Genomic DNA, 13,036 nt, shown 5'->3' on the forward strand with positions numbered 1-13,036 from the left:
GCGTCGGTGTGCGAATGCCCACCTTGGGCTCGACTTTGAACACCACCTCCATCTTGGTCGTCCCGCATTTGGACTGTATCGTCGCGTTGCACACCTTGTCGTCACCAACACTGTTCGTTGGCAACCGAAATGCGGCGGCCCGAGAAGCGTCGATGCAGCTCACTGGTGTGCAAGGGTCGATTAAAGCTGCGGTCTCGAAAGTCTTGCTTCCGGTCTTCACCATCACCGAAGCAGTCGGAAGGACGTTGACGCTGTGACGTTGTAGCAGCGATGAAAGCGACGGAGCTGGTGTAGGGGAGGCTGAGCGCTGCCTTGACGCAGGCGTCGGGCGATTTGGCGGATTTTGCCGGCGCGAACGCTGCCCAGAATGAGACCGCTCATGCATATGCAGCAGCGTTGGCACTTCTTGCATTTTCCACTACGACAGTCAGCTTTCGAGTGGTCGTGGGCAAGACAGTTCGAGCAATACTTGTTTACCAAGACTGCACGAAGCCGCTTCTCAGCGCTCAGCTTCAGAAACCTGCTACACTTCCGTAGAGGATGGACTCCCTTGCAGACTCGGCAACGGTAGGATTTAATACCTCGAGTACGTCTGCCGTCCAGGGCTTTTTCGGTGCGTGTTCGGGGAGCCATTTTTCTGATCTAGATCATGGATGAATGAAGGTGAATAAAGGGAAATCATATTAGGAATTGTGGATAATAACTTAGGACTAAAAAATGTGGGCCAATTTATTGTGGAAGTTTTGAAGGCTCCACAGGCAGAAGTACGACTTTGGTTATTGGACGTTTGACAACCCCGCGTGCCGTGCGGATGTCTACTACACGGACATTGCCATCGGCTCCTGGGAAGACAGAGTCAATTCTGCCGAGCCGCCACTCGTTGGAAGGCAAATTCTCGTCCTTTATGACAACCATGTCGCCGACGTGAAGATTCTTCGCGGGGGCCTGCCACTTATTGCGCTTGTGGAGTTCTTTAAGGTATTCTTCCTTCCATCGCATACGAAACTGCTGATGGAGAGCCTTTAGATGCTGCCAGCGGTTGATCATAGACCTGGTGTCCCCTTTGACTTCTGGTTCCACGGTAGACAGGAGAGGTCCTCCAACAAGAAAATGTCCTGGTGTCAGGGCCAATAGTTCGGTAGGGTCTTCGGACATAGGGGAGAGTGGCCTGGAATTTAGGCAAGCTTCAATTTCTGCCAGAAGCGTCGAAAGCTCTTCGAAATTATATTTTCGAGTGGCTGTGGACTTATAGAACAGTGCTTTAAAGCTTTTAACACCAGCTTCCCATAGGCCTCCCATGTGAGGGGCTCCCGGAGGTATAAATTGCCAGGTGAGCTGCTGATGACCATAGGCATCTGTCACAGACTCTTTTACAGCCTGAAGGAAGTCGCTAGAAAGCAAGGCGGCAGCGCCAACGAAGGTTTTTCCGTTGTCAGACTGGACTTGTCGAGGACACCCTCTCCAGGAAACGAAGCCAGCGAAAGCGGCGAGGAACTTCTCGGTCGTGAGATCAGAGGTAGGCTCTAAGTGGAAAAACAAACGAACACTAACACATATCATTTTGTTATAAGACATGCTCTTCCGGTATAATTTTTAATTTCGAATGGGCCGGCGAAGTCCATTCCCGTGTACGTAAATGGTCGGGAGACCGACGCACGGTTTTTCGGCAAAGTGCCCATCAACTGTGTTTGTAGCCTTTTCTTGTGGATCACGCATACCTTGCAGGAGTTTACTATTGCCTTTACTAAGTTCTTTAGTTTTGGTATTCAGTATCTTGACCGAATGAGGCGTACCATCAACTGGTTGCCGCCATGGAGGGTTATGCGATGAGTGAACTGGACAAGTAGGCGAGAAAGTGGGCAGCTATATGGAAGGATAACTGGATGCCGTTCATCATATTGAAGGCTGTCGGAGGCCGTCACGCGACCGCACGCTCTTATCAGACCATGTTGATCTATGAACGGGTTCATGCTCAGGATAGAACTTGAAGAAGGCACAGAGCGCTTTTCACTAAAGCAGTGATAATCATGGGAGAAGTCTCTGCGCTGAGTATTCAGAATAAGTAGTCGTTCGGCGGCGGAAATTTCCGCAGCTAGCAGGTGCTTATCAGAGGGTGTTGCTTGTTTTTTGCATCGCTGGATGAAACGATTGACATAAGCGAGAACCCGCAGTGCTTTGTCGAACTTGGAAAAACGGTCAAGGAAATCTTCAGACGGAATAGTTGCGACGTGGGACTTAAGGGGACGTTTCTCTAGCTCGGTCGCTGGGGAATTGTCGCCCTGACTTGGCCATTGGCTGCGTGGCTTTTGCAACCATGCGGGACCATGCCACCAAAGAGGATTGTCGACCAATTCCTGAAGTGCTACCCCTCTACTGGCCAGGTCTGCGGGATTGTGTTCGGATTGAACATGCGACCACTTCTCGGCCTTTGTAGACTGGGTTATCTTGGTCACCCTATTGGCAACAAAAGTAGTCCACTGGCAAGCTGGCTTGTTTAACCATGTGAGCACAATGGTGGAGTCTGTCCAGCAGAAGAGTTCGGATGTGAGTATTGACATACTCGGAAGAAAACTTGCTGCCATTTCAGCAAATAACAAGGCCCCGCTAAGCTCTAATCTGGGAAGCGATACCGTTTTTACCGGCGCAACTCGCGTCTTTGCAGTGAGAAGGTGCACCATAGTCGTATGCCCCACTTTCACTCGTACATAGATCGCAGCACCGTATGCCGTTTGAGACGCGTCACAAAAACCGTGATGCTCGACTCTAAATTCTGGTCGGAAGGAGACCCACCTTAGAATGCGGATTCGATTTAAGGCAGAATAGCTTTGTAGAAAGCTCTGCCATCTCAGACACAGATCACTTGGAAGTTCGTCGTCCCACTCCGGGTCCTGCAGCCAAATCTCCTGCATGAAGATTTTCGCACGCACTGCGAAGCGCGCGAGCCACCCTGCAGGGTCAAACAATTTGGCAATTTGTGACAGAACCTGGCGTTTTGTAAGGGACGATTCATCGGATAATTCGGGCGGAACAAAGAAATATTCATCAGATGTGGCTTTCCAACGGACACCGAGCGTTTTTTGCCGTGCTTTCGGCATCGATCTCCAGAAAATCGGAGCGCAGGAGATGGTCACTCGGAATGTGAGCCAAAATATCCTTATGATTGGACGTCCATTTTCTCAATGGAAACCCAGCGAAGTTGAGGGCACTTTGTAGCTCTTAAATCGAGAGCCGAGCGTCTTCTTTAGAGTCGGCGCCAGCTAGGACATCATCTACATACATAAAATGACGAATGACATCACTCGCTTTAGGATGGCTGTGTTGTACGTCAGTTGCCAGTTGTTGAAGCACGCGAATGGCCAGGTACGGAGCGCAATTGACTCCAAAGGTGACCGTTTTCAACTCGAACTCTCGGATGTCCCCATCAGGATTACGGAACAATATCCGCTGGAAAGGCGTGTGCTTCGGATCTACCCAGATCTGCCGATACATCTTTTCAATATCGGCGCTAAACACGTATTGAAAATACCGCCACTTTAGGATTTGAATGGTAAGGTCGGACTGTAAGACTGGGCCAGCATGAAGGATATCATTTAAACTGGCCCCATTCGCAGAAGGGCTGGATGCGTTGAATACTACGCGCAGCTTTGTAGTAGTGCTCTCAGGCTTAAGTACGGCATGATGTGGAAGGTAGTAGCTGGCGAAATCGTGGGTAGGAAAGACCTCTCTTATATGGTTCAGATCAAGATATTCTTGAATCACTGAGTCGTTTCGTATCTTTAGTGGAATGTCTCTTTTTAAGCGTTGCTCGTTTCTCAAAAATTGAGATAACGCAAAAGACCTGGAGTACCCTAACCCTGACCCTGGATGTTCCGGGTCGCGAAAAGGTAGGGTTACGACGTATCTGCCGTTCGCATCTCTCGTGGTCGTTCGGAGAAAATTCTCTTCGCAGACGGAATCGGATTCCTTTACCAACTTTATTGGTAGATCCTCCACCTCCCAGAATTTGGTGAGGATTTTATCTAAGCCGTTGTCGTACGCATGGGAAATTTGCGTAGAGAAGGTGGCAATCTGACTCTGGGTGGAAGCGGATACTGGCCCAGTGAGCACCGACCCAAAAATTGTTTCTTGTCCAAGGAGGGAGCCACAGATGTTTGTTTTTGCCCCATTTAGGAGAACCGAAGGCAGAATGTCGGCTCCTATCAGAACATCTATCTGTGCGCTCTCGTAAAACTTCGGATCCGCCAATGGTAAATCGGGAAGATTTCGAAGAAAGTCTTGCGGAATTGGGTTGGAAGGCAGATTCCCTGCCAGTTGAGGAAGGACATAGGCTGACGTCTCTAACTGCAGAGCGGGCCTACTTGGAGATCTGATTGTAAAATGACAGAGCTTCTTGGACTGAGCGGACACTGTCTGATTTTAGCCTGAGACTTGGGCTTGGACGACTTGGAAGGGTAATTTGAAAAGATTGAACAGACGCTCTGTCACAAATGTTGCTTCGGATCCTGAGTCGATAAGGGCACGAGCCTGGAAATTCGAACCCAGGTGGCAAATATTTATGATGGCTGTCCCCAGCAGAACCGATCTTGCACCTGACGCAAAACAGACTTGCACTCCCGACTGGTCATCGGAAGCGGCTGAGCCTTCTGTCGAAGTTGCTGGTCGTGACATGGGAACATCAGGCCGACTTGGAGGGCTGGCAAAAGGGTTGCTTCGGTGAGCAGCGTATGGTGGCGACTGCGGCAGGTGAAGCAGCTGTGGGTGCTTGTGCAGTCCCGAAGCTGGTGCCCTTGGGATAAGAAGTTCAAGCACAATTGCTTGTTTCGTTCAGACAGCCTTGAATCGTAGCTTGCAGTTCCTTTAGAGCTGCCCCAGATTCTTGCGAAATCGACTGGAGGTTGAAGAAGATTTTAAGCTGGCTATTTACTAGCAATCGCTTGTTGTCGAACCGCTCAGTTAGGTTATCCCAAGCTGAGCGAAAGCCATCGTTGGTGAGAGGGGAATTTGCAATTATGGCATGCGCGTCACCGCTCGTTTTAGCGTTTAAGTGGAACAGCTTTTCCACAGGCGTGAGCCTTGGATTATTTATATATATCGCTGTAAAAAGGTCACGGAAAGTGGGCCAGCGTAGGTAATCGCCTGAGAAAACCTCTGTGTCGCACGGAGGCAGCCGACAGCCAGAGGAGATATAGTTCTGGGCAGGGGCTTGAGCTTGAGCTGGCGGAGCCGTGCCCTGTTGGATTATATCTGTGAGCTGAGAGGCGTATCTCTCATACACTGTATAACAGTAGTTATACTTTGACTTGAGAATGGGCAATGTGGACGCTGCATCCTCGCCTGTTGCCGTAATGCACTCTGAGCATACGTCGAACTCTTTCTCCACCTTGTCCCATAACACTCGGACTTGCTCCCGACGGATTTGGAGCATGGAAACGCTTGGAGTTTCGTTCCCAGGAGTGTTGGTTCTGCTTTCGAGATCGCTTAGACGATCTGAGACCGCAATGAACTTATTTAACGCTAACTCGTAAGCAGTTGAAGCCATTTTTTGTATGGATCGAGTCACCCTTGAACTGGAAGTAGCGGGTTTGGCGTTTGGATTTAATGAACTTGGAGTTTTTGGCGTAGCCGGCTTCACCACGATGCTTGGTTGGCACTTGGAGCTTTTGGCTGCCAGCGGCGAGAGCGTGGACTTGGTTTTTCTCAAGGGGGAAGCAGATACCTTTTTCTTATCGTCTCCACCGGGCATACTAAAACCAAAAAACGCACGCGAATAGCTGTGGATCTCGCCACACTATGTTTGTGTCAGTTTGGATGAAAAAATTGCGGAATTGTAGGTGTGTGGAACGATTGGAATGGAATACGCTACTTGAAAAAAAGGTATTTTTGAGTTGTGTCAGTTTGGATGTAAAAAATGCAGAATTGTAGGTGTGGGGATTGGAATGGAACGCGCTATTTGAAAAATGGTGTTCTTGAGTTGCTTGGACTCCGTTTGGATGAAAATGCGGAATTGTAGGTGTGTGGAACGATTTGAAAAAATAGTATTGCGGAGTTTTTATGGATTAGGGCTTTTTCGGAATGTTGGAATTGGAATTTTTCAATTAACCAGACAAGAAAAACAAATATTGATTTTGTGCATAAGCCCTCTGTTTCTTTTTGCACCTCCGCCCATGAAAAATAGTATTTCGGAGTTTTTTATGGACTCGGGCTTTTCCGGAATGTTGGAATTGGAATTTTTCAATTAACCAGACGAGAAAAAAACCAATATTGATTTTGTACATAGGTCCCCAGTTCCTTTCTGCACCTCCGCCCATGAATAGCTGAAATCAAATGTTCATATATGTATTTCGGTCAAATAACCATATGTAAGAGGCTGCACTGTAAATATGTATTTTCGCTCATAGAAAATTATGTAAGTATGAAGCCTTTGTAAGTATGTATACTCGCTCAGAGACAAAATATGTAAGTATGAAGCCTCTGTAAATATGTATACTCGCTCAGAGAAAAATCTATAAATATGTATTTTCGCTCAGAGAATAAAATGTAAGTAGATCAGAGAGTAATATGTAAGTAAAAATGCGATTGGACAATTTTGTATTTTATTTGCAGCGCCGACGGGAAAAATGTAAATGTATGGTTGCATGTAATTTTTTACCAGGAGAGGTGAAAAAATAGTTAATATTTCTTGCCGGCGGGTATGTTTATTGTTTGTAATTGTGATTTTTTTTTGTTTTGGAGATAAGTGGACTGTAGAATGTATGTAAATGTGAATGTAAAATGTAACTTTGTGCAGTGGAGGCTCTACACAGTGAAAAAAGAACAAAAACGATTGGAGGCCAATATTGCCGGACCACTTTAATTGAAAATTGTTATATTTTTTCACTGTGGCACGCGCAAAAAATTAACACTTTTTTGTAATTTAGGAGTTTGTAAATTTATTCGTAGGAATTTTTTGGAAAATTGCAGGTTGATGTATGAATGATGTACGGCCAACTGGACTTAGAATTTTTGTTTATTAATATGCACAAAGGGGAGAACGATTAAGATGGCCGCACACAAATTGCAAGTGGAAAAGTGAAAATTTGAAGTTATTGATTGCCGTAATGTCGGATTGAAATCGGAATTTGATTTGATATGAATATCATCCAGAAAGTAAGACGAAATTGTATATTCGAAACACTTACTGGAGACCGGCAATTAATAATTTATTTCGTACTTATCTTGCTGTTGTATGTTGAAGAGGATCGAGCCACCGAAGCGGGGTCCAAAGGAAATATATCCGGCTGAAGGATCAAAATGAACGTAGAGGGGTGGCCGAGTCCTATGGAGGGTCCTGAAAGGTGCACAGGTCCTGTAGTTGAAATGACGAGTCGTAGGTGTTTCGATGGTAGGGGTGTGGGCGCAACCACTTTTATTCGCTATGTAAATCGAACTGACTATTCTAACTTATTCTAATGCTCTTCATAGCGCAGTGGAGACTTCATGGAGACTTCGTGGTGGGGAAAAGGGAAGCTGCGTGAGAGCGGAGAGCAGATGGGGAGAGCGGAAAGCCGGGAATACCGGGTGCTCCTTCGTGGCCTGAACAAGGGCAAACAAAATAATTTAGAGAAATCGCCGGCCTCAATGCCGCCTGCCGAGCGTTGCTCTCCCAACTTTTAGCGGAAAACACTCCGAATTTAAAAATTTTATAAGCCTTTTTGAAACTTTCGTTGACAGAGATGACACTTTACACGATATTGAAAAATTCAATCATTTGATTTCGTGTTTAGTTGGAGACGCTTTAGGAACAGTTAGGGCCTTTCAAGTTACTGCGGAAAATTATCCCAAAGCCCTTGCTAGCCTGAAGCGGGTGTACGATAATGATTGTCTTTTTTTTTTGACAACATATCGACTTTTTATAGTTTTCAAAAAATGTCCCAGCCTTCAGCTACAGCCTTGAGAACCATCATCGACACGGTCACAGCCTTGTATGACTCCTTGCTGTCTATTGGGGATGATTATTACTAATTACTAATTACTAATGCTATTTTAATACATCTGGTAATGAGCAATGTCGATGCAGGAACTAAAAGAAACTGGGAAGAACAGTTAGATGATACTTCGCTTCCACTTTGGAGCGAATGTGAGGCGGCCCTCAACAGGCGATACCAACACATGGTAGCGGAAGAGGCTTCCAAACCCAAAACTGTTCAGCAGACCCAATCTAACCCTAAGAAGAATGGAAATAGGAGCTTTTCGTTTGTCGCTGCCAGGAACGACTCTGTTCAATGCGTGTATTGCAACTCAGCTGAACATCAGATTGGAAACTGCTCTTCCTTCTTAGCCCTAACAGTTCAGCAAAGATTCGATTTCGTTAAAAGAGCACCCTAATGCATTAACTGCTTAAGAATCGAGTCGTTTTTGCAACTGCTGTTGTGAGCGTCCAAACCAAAAGTGGCGAGTTTGTATTAGCCGAGCGTTGCTCGACTCTGGTTCACAAATAAACTTTGTGACCGATGAGCTCGCTCAGAGGATCAAAATTACAAGAGAGGACGTGTACATGAGCTTGCGAGGCATTGGTGGAACTAATGCCCAGGCCACAAAAAACATACACACGCTTGTGAAGTCGCGAGTAGGGAACAGCCATTTGTCGTCCGATTTTTGGATTATGAAAAATATGTCTGGTTATCATCCGGATAAAGCGGTGAACACCAGCGGGTGTAGGGTGCCTGAAAATATTCAGTTGGCAGATCCATTCTTCTTCAAGCCCCAAAAAATAGATATGCTTATCGGCGCTGATTCTTTCTTTGAACTTTTATCTATTGGCCAGAAAAGGCAGGGGCCTGAACTCCCAATCTTACAAAAGACAGTTTTCGGCTGGATAGTGTCAGGGAGATGTGACTCTGAAAATAATATAAAAGAGGATGCGTTGGAGTCAATTGAGACAACCCTGCAGAAATTTTGGTCTGTGGAGGACTTGCCGCCCATGGCTAAAGTCCATACTCCTGAGCAACAACTCTGTCAACAACACTTTGAGAAAAATACTCAAAGATTGTCGTCCGGTAGAATTTCGGTTTGTTTGCCGTTCAAATATGACCCAAATACTCTTGGTTCGTCATACGAAGTTGCGAAACGTAGATTTTTGTCACTAGAAATTGTCAAAGGACCCTTCGCTGAAGAAGATGTATATTGAATTCATGGAGGAATATGTTTCACTGGGCCACATGTCCTCCACCAATGACAAAATTCCGAATACTACGCACTATTTCATTCCGCACCAATGCATTCTACGCCCAAAAAGTACTTCAACTAAGTTAAGAGTAGTTTTCGATGCATCGAGCCGTACTTCCACGCAGGTAGCGTTGAATGACATCTTGATGGTAGGCCCAACTATCCAAGAGGAGCTGTACTCGACTCTGTTTCGGTTAAGAATGCATAAGTTTGCCCTTGCGGCCGACGTCAAAAAGATGTATCGCCAAGTGATGGTGGACGAAGCTGACCGAAACTTCCAGCTCTTAGTAAGGAGACGAGATCCTTCTAGTCCCTGAAAATCTTTAAGTTAAACACCGTTACATATGGAACTTCGCCAGCACAGTTTTTGGCGATTCGGTGTTTAATGCGGCTAGGAGAGATCGCGCAAGCAACTCATCCAAAAGCCGCAAAGGTTATTCAGAATGATTTTTATATTGACGATTTGATGACTGGCGCCGGATGCGTTGAGGACCTGCAAAGCCTTCGAGACGAAGATTCTCAGGTCTTGCAAGAGGCGGGCTTTGAATTGGCAAAGTGGTTTTCAAACTGCCCAGAGCTATCCGCATCTGATAGCGCTGTAATGCCACTTATGGCAGACTCAGACGTAACTAAGACCCTTGGCGTGGTTCGGTTACCGGTTAGAGATTACTTTCAATTTCGGTTGGATGACTCTTTCCTGGATCTTCGCGCGACAAAACGAAATATTTTATCGGTCACTGCTCGACTTTTCGACCCACTTGGCCTCTTGAGTCCTTTGGTCACAAAGGCAAAGATGGTATCGCGATTCGTCAACACAGATCCACAAGTCCCGATTCAAATGCATGGTTTCGCTGACGCTTCCATGCGAGCGTATGGAGCGTGCATCTACGTTCGGAGTCAAACTGCTGAAGTTTTGAAAGTGTCTTTATTGACCGCCAAATCGAATTTAGCTCCCCTCAAGACGAAAACATTGCCTCGCCTTGAGCTGTGTGCAGCCCACCTTTTAGCAGATCTCTATAATCGTGTCAGGCCATTGCTAAATTGTCCCATTGAGAATGTTTTCCTGCGGACAGACTCCGAGATCACTTTACACTGGATTAAAACCCATCCCTCGTCGTTGTCGGTTTTTGTTTCGAACCGGGTTGCAGAAATTTAGGAGTGGTCGGAGAAAGCAATTTTGAGACACGTTCCCACGAGGAGCTTACAACGTCCATTTGGTTCGGTGGGCCTTCGTTCTTGCTAGACTCAGAAAATAATTGGCCTGTAAATAAACATTTCGAACTGCCGGCTGATGTAATGTCGATGGAGCTACGCAAATCGGCAATAGCTCTCGTAGTCAGTCCTTTTCGTCGCACCTGAAGCTTCTGAGAGTGTTCGTGTGGGTTTTTCGTTTTATTCAAAGGTGCAGAAAGCAGTCGAAGCCCTTTGAAAAAAGTATTTCGCCAAGAGAACTGGATTTCGCTTTCAAGAAAATTGTTGAAGCTATCCAATTTCACGAATTCAGGGGCGACATAAGTAAAATTCGAAAAAAAAAAACCGGTAGCAACGAATATTCAAAAGGAAAATAAATTAGATTGGTGCTCCTCGACATTGCTACGAGTTGGGGGTCGGTTATTGTTGCTGTCTAAAATCTCACAGTTCGTCAGATCCTCTGTGTCATACATTCTGTCGTGCATGCGCTGCTTTCGCTGTAAACCGCAAATTATGGGAAACTTGCCAGCAGATAGACTTCGAGCTCTCCGCCCGTTCAATATTTTTGGCTATGATTTTTGTGGTCCCACAACGTATCGTATCCGTGGTAAGCCACCGTACAAGTCGTTCGTGGCATTGTTCGTCTGTTTTGCGTCCACAGCGGTCCACTTAGAATTGGTGTCCGACCTAGCCACTGATGCGTTCTTGTTGGCATTTCAAAGGTTCGTGAGTCGTCGCGGGATTCCGGAGAAGGTGTGGTGCGACAACGCCACCAACTTCGTCGCCACATGAGGGAGTTCCGAGCCCGTCTGGAGGATCAGGAGAGCGGTATCGAAACATTCGCATCAAAAAAAGGATGCGAGTTTTGCGTTCATACCGCCCAGAGCACCGCACTTCGGCGGACTATGGGAGGCAGGTGTGAAGTCTGCAAAGCACCTGTTCCTTCGGACGGTAGGCCAAGACCTCTTGACCGCGGAGGAGCTCGGAACTCTGCTCACCAGCGTGGAGACCGTGCTCAACTCCAGGCCCCTCGGAGCTCTAAGCAGCGACCCGACCGACGGCAAAGCCCTGACCCCCGGTCATCTGCTCATCGGCGGCCCTCTTCTGGCCCCACCATCAGCGGCGCTCCCGGACCAGATCAACCTGACCTGCATGCGACGATGGCGAGGTGTCTCGTCTTTTAGGCACAGGTTTTGGCAGCGATGGTCCCGGGAGTACATCTCCAGCCTTCAGCAGCAGTCCAAGTGGCACCAGGGGGAGCCCAACATCGTCGTGGGAGCGCTCGTCGACGTCGCAGAAGACAAACTTCCATCCCAGCAGTAGAGAATAGGACGAGTAATAGCGGTGCACGCCGGCGCCGATAGCAAGGTTCGCGTGGCGGACGTCAGGACGCAGGAGGGGGAGTATCGGCGAGCAGTCCACCGACTGGCCCGGTTGCCCGTTCTGGGCTGAAGGACGTCGTCCCTTCAGAAGGGGCGGTGTTTGCGCACTTGACGATTGTATTTTAAATCATTAGTTGTAGGGCGAGAGCAGGAGCCAATAAAGTTTTCGCCCGTCGCTCTTGCTAATTCGCCCCGTCTCTCGCCACCGTAGCATAAGTTAGGTTCTAAGAGAAATTATTGAAATATTAATTTTAGTGATCAATCGAACGTCATCGTAACCGATCCTTTTCGTCGTCTTGCTTTCGCAATAGTTTCTTCACATGTTTCGCAAAATAACTCGTCTCGAACTTACTGCAGTCACAAGTTTCGAGTTTTTAATACAAAACAGTATTAAATTTTCAAATTTTTTAATATAATATAAAATATATTAAATATTATTATTAATAAAATTAAATATTAACATTTTTAACAGAATTAATTTTAAGAAAATTATAGCAAGTCATTTACCACCAACATAACAGAGCATTTAAATATTTTTTTTAAAGATTTCACAAAAGCTCTTGAGAATGCATAAACAAGGCTTCTTTATAGCTTCTTACATTCTTTTTCGCTTGCAAAACAAGCATGAAAAAATCTTTTTTTTTTGGAACGCGTTCTCTAACTTCCGACTGGGACGCGTCGCTTGTTTTGTATGTATGTATGTATGTATGTATGTATGTATGTATGTATGTATATATGTTTGTTTGTATGTATGTATGTATGTATACTTGGAGAATCGTTCCAGCAAATCGTCGGATAGGGCCTTTGCGAAATTGACCTTCACAGCACGCTGCTCTAAGTCTGTAACTGGAGTCGCAAGCCCCTGTGTTGGCCACTTGTCTTTGGCTGTTGTAACCAGTCCGGTCCTTCCCACCAGAGTTGGCTATGAACCAGATCCCGCAGCGAAACGCCTCGGCTGGCTAAGTCCGCGGAAATGTGCTCAGATCGCACATGCGCCCAATGCTCAGCACTCGTCACCTGAGTAATCTTGGTCACTCGGTTGGCTACAAACGTGGCCCAGTGGCATGCCGGTTTGTTCAACCATGCGAGGACGATGGATTGGAAATTGGCATATTCGGAAGGATAGCTTCGATCATTTCTGACAACAACAATGCCCCACACAGCTCGAGCCGTGGAACACCGTTTTAACAGGTGCGACTCGGGTCTTGGCGGTAAGCAGATGTGTCATAATATTATGTCCTACTTCAACCCGCAAGTTT

The 13,036-nt window shown here is 46.5% G+C and overlaps 1 pseudogene; it reads right to left on the reverse strand.

The window, feature by feature from the left end:
- Positions 1-973: 973 nt before the first annotated feature.
- LOC128263704 (uncharacterized) lies at positions 974-5,579 on the reverse strand (annotated as a pseudogene).
- Positions 5,580-13,036: the final 7,457 nt, after the last annotated feature.

Source organism: Drosophila gunungcola, unplaced genomic scaffold (assembly GCF_025200985.1).
Source record: "Drosophila gunungcola strain Sukarami unplaced genomic scaffold, Dgunungcola_SK_2 000016F, whole genome shotgun sequence".
NCBI classification, from domain to species: domain Eukaryota; kingdom Metazoa; phylum Arthropoda; class Insecta; order Diptera; family Drosophilidae; genus Drosophila; species Drosophila gunungcola.